We start from the raw sequence: 7481 nt of genomic DNA, 5'->3' as shown, positions 1-7481 counted from the left end.
CTGTTTTGTTACCAGGGGAAGGTTTGGGATAAGTTGATATTCTTTGACTTTCCTTTCCTGGCTTTTGTTTCTGCTTGAGTTTCTCTTAGACCTTAATTCCAGTATCCCCAAGGTTACTGAGTCCTGGTAGTTTTAACATTATTTACATAGGAGTGACATTTCTGGGGCATTTGCTTAACTTTTTGTTTGTGTTTTGACTCACACCCAGTGGTACTCAGGGGCTACTCCTATCTCAGTTTGGGAACTATAGCTATGGTGCTCAGAAAAGAATGTTGGTGGTAGGGGTCAAACCAGGCTCACATGTAAGGCATGTGATCATCCCATTGAATTAAATTACAGGTTTTAATACTTTTATTAGCATTTGAGAACATTTTTTCAAAGAGATTACATCTGTTCATCCTTTGATAAGTTGTATAATCTGAAACTTCCTCATAGTGACTGACACTATTGAAACTAAATACCATATTGTTATTGTACATGTAGTTGTCTGTATCTCTATACAGTTGCTGGAATGGTGTCTGTCTTGTTAGTTTTCCCTACCATAGATACTTATAGAATTAGATTCATAATTGAGTGACTAATGTTAACTAAACCTAATGGTCTCCACCACAAAATTTGGGGGGTGAGAGTTAGGATCACATCCAGTGAGGGCTCAAGAGTTACTCCTGGCTCAGTGCTCAGAGATCACTTCTGATGGTGCTCAGGACACTATAACTGAACCAAATTTAACCATATGCAAGCACCCTATATTGTGCCAGAATGCAAGGTAAGAATGCTCCACATCACTAATCATCAAGGAGATGCAAATCAAAACAACTATGAGGTACCACCTCACACCCCAGAGATTGGCACACATCACAAAGAATGAGAATAAACCGTGTTGGTGGGAATGTGGAGAGAAAGGAACACTTATCTACTGCTGGTGGGAATGCCATCTAGTTCAACCTTTATGGAAAGCAATATGGAGATTTCTCCAAAAACTGGAAATCGAGCTCCCATACGATCCAGCTATACCACTCCTAGGAATATACCCTAGGAACACAAAAATACAATACAAAAACCCCTTCCTTACACCTATATTCATTGCAGCACTATTTACCATAGCAAGACTCTGGAAACAACCAAGATGCCCTTCAACAGATGAATGGCTAAAGAAACTGTGGTACATATACACAATGGAATATTATTCAGCTGTCAAGAGAGATGAAGTCATGAAATTTTCCTATACATGGATGTACATGGAATCTATTATGCTGAGTGAAATAAGTCAGAGAGAGAGAGAGAGAAAAACGCAGAATGGTCTCACTCATCTATGGGTTTTAAGAAAAATGAAAGACATTCTTCCAATAATAATTTTCAGACACAAAAGAGAAAAGAGCTGGAGGTTACAGCTCACCTCAGGAAGCTCACCACAAAGAGTGATGAGTTTAGTTAGAGAAATAACTACATTTTGAACTATCCTAATAATGAGAATGTATGAGGGAAATGGAAAGCCTGTCTAGAGTACAGGCGGGGGTCGGGTGGGGAGGAGGGAGATTTGGGACATTGGTGATGGGAATGTTGCACTGGTGATGGGTGGTGTTCTTTACATGACTGAAACCCAAACACAATCATGTATGTAATCAAGGTGTTTAAATAAAATATATATAAAAATAAAAAATAAATAAATAAAATAAACAAAAAAATTTTTTCTGTAATTTCTCTCTGGCCCCTCTGCCACACCATTTGAAGATTTAACATATTACTGTGGAAAATTATTGGTATGTATTTTTTATTTCCACAAGGACAGACTAAGCTTGTTATGGGCAGATTTGTACTTAAACATGACTTTATCGGGCCTGGAGAGATAGCACAGCGGCATTTGCTTTGCAAGCAGCCAATCCAGGACCAAAGGTGGTTGGTTCGAATCCCGGTGTCCCATATGGTCCCCTGTGCCTGCCAGGAGCTATTTCTGAGCAGACAGCCAGGAGTGACCCCTGAGCACTGCCGGGTGTGGCCCAAAAACCAAAATAAAAAAACAAAACAAACCCCCCCCAAAAAACATGACTTTATCTTCTGTGATGTTCACTTAGGTGCAAAGGAAGAGCCTGTATAATAGCATGCTCTATTTAGTTTGATGACAGCTTAGACTAGAACACGAAACCTTTCCATGCTGGCATTTCTGGAGCTGAAAGGAAGAAGAGTGGGATCGATCTACAACTCACTAACCACACCACCACTGGATTCAGTACTGTGAAATATCTCCTCAATTTCAAGTCCATTACATTATTTCCGTTTGTTTGGTATTTTAAAAAACACATACAAGACTATGACAGCAGTTCTTATAATAGGACAATTTTGTTGTTGTTTTTGTTGGGACCAGTTTGTTTTTTGGTCCACACCTGGAGATGCTCAGGAGTTACTCCTGGCCTGTACTTAGAAATCGCTTCTAGAGGACTCAGGGGACCATATGAGATGCCAGGGATCAAACCTGGTCAGCCACAGTCAAGGCAAGAACCCTACCTGCTGTATTTTCACTCTAGTCCAAAGTAGCACAATTGTGGAAACTATGATCAAAGAACCTACTTTAAAAGTTACGGTTTTGGATAGCTTGGGGGTTAAAAGTGCCTTATAGCTCAGCACAATATGTTCTCCCTTGAGCCAGGAGTTACTTCTGATCATAGACCTAAGAATAGCCCCCTGAGCACTCCAGGGTGTGCCCTCACCCCTCCAAAAATGTTATGGTATTGAGGCATTGGTAGAGGGATACTGATACTCGTGGTGGGTATGGAGTTGTAAAGTTGTAAACCTGAAACTTTATTACTAACAGTGGTGTAAATCATGGTGCCTAACTACATACATTAGAATATAGCAAATCTTTTAATAAAGGAGTTCTGTATATTCTGAAGCACTGTTTAATGTAAAGCAATAATCAAAAATAAACTTACCCAAGAGTAAGCATGTATTCCATTCTCACATGTGGCTCATGAAATGAGGGAAAGATAGAAAATATTTTCTGACTAACAAGATGAATAGAGTAACTGAGATCACTGTCAGTCCTGGTGATCTGATCTCTTAGGCTGACTTAAATATTCCCTGTCGAGGTCAAACAGGAAATCTGATCCACTTTAAAGTGTATCCCAACACTGGTGGTGGGCATGATGTTGGAAAGACATATGCATGAAACCAGCATGTAGGATTATAGATTATAATAACTCAATAAGGTTAAAAAATAAAGTGCACCTCTATGCCTCCATTTCTGAAGGATGTGATAGAGTCTATTATACTAAGTCTTTATTCTCCCCATGTAGCTGCCTGTAAAGTTTCCCATTGCTCTGGGAATTTGTGGGCTGAGGACGTTTCCCCCAAATCTTTCTTGCATGAACTAGGCCTTCATCAAAATTCACTGCAGCTCAGATTCATTTCCATTTCTAGTCCCATAGCTGCCCACAACCAACTAAGCATGATGGATGAGCTGGCTACCATTTCGAAGGTGAAAAAAGTATCTATCCTTTCTAACTATCTATCTAACATGTCCTCTAAGTTGAATACCGTCACCCTATTAATAGAGCATACCTTTCGGTCTAGCCTGCTCTCACTTCTAAGGGTGTAAGCAAACTCCCTCAACCTTGTTTCCATGACAGATACTAGGTTACAGAAGTAAGTCTTGGAACACTGGGAATTTTCAACCCAAACTTTTGTCTTAATTTATATAATAATTTTCTTTTTTTTTTTTTTTTTTTTTTTTTTTTTTTTAAAAAAGACATTTATTTTATTTATGGTTTTTGGGTCACACCCGGCAGTGCTCAGGGGTTACTCCTGGCTCCATGCTCAGAAATTGCTCCTGGCAGGCACGGGGGACCATATGGGACGCCGGGATTCGAACCGATGACCTTCTGCATGAAAGGCAAACGCCTTACCTCCATGCTATCTCTCCGGCCCCAATTTATATAATAATTTTCATGGTGCTACATAAGCTAAGGAAACATCTGTAGTTTTAATAACCATTTAGACAAGAATTTTTTTTTTCAGTTTTGAAAGTTACTCTTCATTGTTGATTTCTTTGGCATCCAATTTTCATTTCACACCAGGGTTCCCCAATATGAAGCCCTAAATGTAAGAGGTCTTCTCTGCCATTTCTGTGAATATCACTTTGTGATATCATACCATTAGCATGCTAACATGGAAACTTAGTAGCTGACAACCGAGCCCTCCCTAATTAGAGCTGATGGTCTCTAAAAGTTGGGATCAAATGTATTTTTAGATGTTGTGGGAGAGACTCTTAGAAAGCTGTAGGAAAAAGTGCCTTCACAAAAGAGAATAATTAGTTGTGGAGTCTGCAGGAGAGATGTAGCAATACCACAGACAAATAGTGAAGCTCATTTTCACAGGCTGGTTCTCCTTAAAGTGAGGTAGATCTATGTATTCAAGCTTTCTAAAAATCACTTTTTCTAACAGCACTCTTATCCAGGAATTTGGATTGCTTTGTTTGAACCCTTCTGTTCTCTCACCACAGCCTGGTAAACCTTGTTAGAGTGAAAGAAGAGAATGAAGGCGAAAGCTCTTCTGAGCAGCACTGCCCTGCCATTCAAGAGTTCTGATGCTGAATTAATCATTTATGTTTACCAATTTATACTCCTATGCTTTGTATAATGGGCATACATGGGGGTTCCACCACCTTTTTGTCCATTTCTGACTGCATTTTGATTTCTTCTTGGAGAATGATTTCTCTTCGAGCCTGGGTATTCTTGGTTAATCTAAATTCCTGTCCTATCACTATTAAGACCAAAGGATTCCCTGAAGGTTTCTTTTGCCACCTCCTCCTCTTGTTCTGCAATACAGCACAATGTTTCAGCTCAACTGCTCAGGAGTAGTCTTAGGATTCTAGAAACCTTAAATTAGTAGTAGAAATGAAAGTAGTAGAAATCAGTGTTTTTCCCCAGTAAGAGTGTCCTTATACGAAGATTTTGATTAGTAAACTTCTGCACTTTTGCAAGCCTTGCTAATTAACAGTCGATAAAGTGGTTTATGTTCCAACACCATTTCAACAATTCCACTTTCCTTGTATAACTGGAACTGACAATAATGTCAGTTCAAAAACATTTGGTTACTGTTGCTGACAACCAAAGGAACTTGACCAAAAGTTTTTAGTATTTGACTACAGTCAAATACTAAAAACAGTCAACAAGACGAAGTCCCTGCCCTCTCTATTCATAAAGCCTATATATTAGTGGGGAATATGGATTTTCTTATTACTAAGAAAGATTAGATTAGAAATCTGCCATTGATTTATTTGGGTTTTTTGGGGGGGCCACACTCGGTGACGCTCAGGAATAGTTTTGACGCTCTTGGCTGTGCTCTCAGAAATTGCACCTGGCTTGGGGACCATATGGGATGCGGGGGGATCAAACCGCAGTCCATCCTGGGTCAGCCACATGCAAGGTAAATGCCCTACTGCTGTGCCATTGCTCCAGTCCCTATTTGTATTTTTATTTATTTTTCTCTTATTTTGTTTTTGGGCCATACCCAGCGATGCTCAGGGGTTACTCCTAGCTCTGCGCTCAGAAATCACTCTTGGAATACTCTGGGGATCATATGGGTTGTTGGGGGATGGAACCCAGATCCGTCCAAAGTCAGCTGCATGTAAGGCAAACACCCTACTACTGTGCTATTACTCCAACACAATATTTGTATTTTTAAACTACTCATTCCTTTGTTCCCAACCAAATATTTATGGATTTTCGATAAGGTTCTGGACATTATTGATGTAATCCACCTCATTTGTTTTATCTGATTAGGTATAACTCGGTTCTTTTTCTATTGCACAAAATCTCTTGAACGCCCTAAATTCTTAAAGGTGCAGAACCAGAAACATAAACACTAACTGTAACTTTGAACTTCTGAAATTACTAGTCTTGCCTTCTTTTACTCTTCCCCCTACCCCCGGAACTCTGCCTGGATTCACAGATGGGCACTGTCACTTTTGGAACTTCTAATCAAACAATAAGGATCACAGTCCTGTCCTGGGCAGAAGTCCTTGGTCAAACTTGCACCAGAGGGAATTTAATGGTACGTACTGTTTACCATTTAGTTCACAGGGTATCTAGGGCACAGAAGAGGAAAAAAGACACCATGCCCTGAAATCCCAAGGGACTTTGTGGATTTATTGGGGGTATTTAATGAAGAACATTTTCTGTGGTCTTAAGAAATGAGATCCTATTTTATTCAAGCTGGAAAACCTGGAATACTCCACTTTCAGTCTGACTAAATGTGACATCATGTCCTGACCACAAAGACCTTCTTATCCTCATGTACTCTGGAATTAATCATTCACCATTTCAGTGGTTGTATCTGGTTTCCCCAGGTAAACTGTAAGCTGTTGGAGGTAGTGACATAAGTATGACATATCAGCATCTTCTCTCAACAAGTACTTGGGCCAGAGATACTATAGTAGAGCACTTATTTTGCACTAGGCCAACCTTGAGCCAGGAGTAAGCACCAAGAATGACCAGGTATGGTCCAAAAAAGTAATAAAAAACCCAAGATACACAAAACTCAAATACTTGGGGATTAACTATCCCCTGAAAGCAGACTGAAGGCTTGAAACTATCTTAAGCACTTGGGTCTGACTTCACAAAAGTGTCTTCCAGTTTGAACCCAAACCCAAACCCAGTTTGGAAGAGCAAACCAAAGGATGCTAGAAGTACAAGAGGCATGTTCTACTCCGCTCTACTCACAGAGCTCAGGAGCATCTCTGGGTGTGGTCCTGGTGGCACCCTAAACATTGTTGGGGTAGCCCTGGTGGTTCCCAGCACCAAGCAACACTGCATCCATAGGCCTTACCACTGAACCCTTGGCCTTAGGTGCTCACAAACCAATAAGCAAGTAAACAAACAGTAAGTTTAGTGTTTTCACTACAACTTCAAACTGTTGTCGATTTTGTAGAAAGCCCATGTTTTGCTCATTAACACAGAAGTCATGACAAGAATCACGAAGTTTCTATAAAATAATGTTGCTGTTCTTGACAGTGTGTCTGGTCATTAGAGACAAGCAGCACATTCATCATTGGCAGCTGTGTACAATCGGTCCTATTATGTGCTGAAAAGGAATATAATCATGGGCATTTTTATAGCCAAATCATTTCCAAATCAAAACATTTGTAGAATGCATAAATCTGTAAATTTCTTAAATCCACCCAAGACTTGGTCCTAGCTTAGGTTTTAGAATGGAGGTACATTAATTGCATCCATTCAAAGACAGTTTCTAACATTCAGGACAATTTGTTCATCATTTATGTAAGACATTTCACCCCACTGCTTCATCTACCCTGCTACACATCCCCCCACAACATACTCACCTTTCCCTACAAGAATACAAGAAAATGAACACTTATATCCCAATGAATGGGGATTTCCTCAGGTCACAATAGCACTGACAATGGCTAGAGAGATCACACAGCATACAGGGAATTTGCCTTAAATGCTATCACCTTGACCTTGACC

The sequence above is a fragment of the Suncus etruscus genome, chromosome X, assembly GCF_024139225.1.
Source record: "Suncus etruscus isolate mSunEtr1 chromosome X, mSunEtr1.pri.cur, whole genome shotgun sequence".
Lineage (NCBI taxonomy): Eukaryota > Metazoa > Chordata > Mammalia > Eulipotyphla > Soricidae > Suncus > Suncus etruscus.
Note: the sequence above shows the minus strand (reverse complement) of the source record.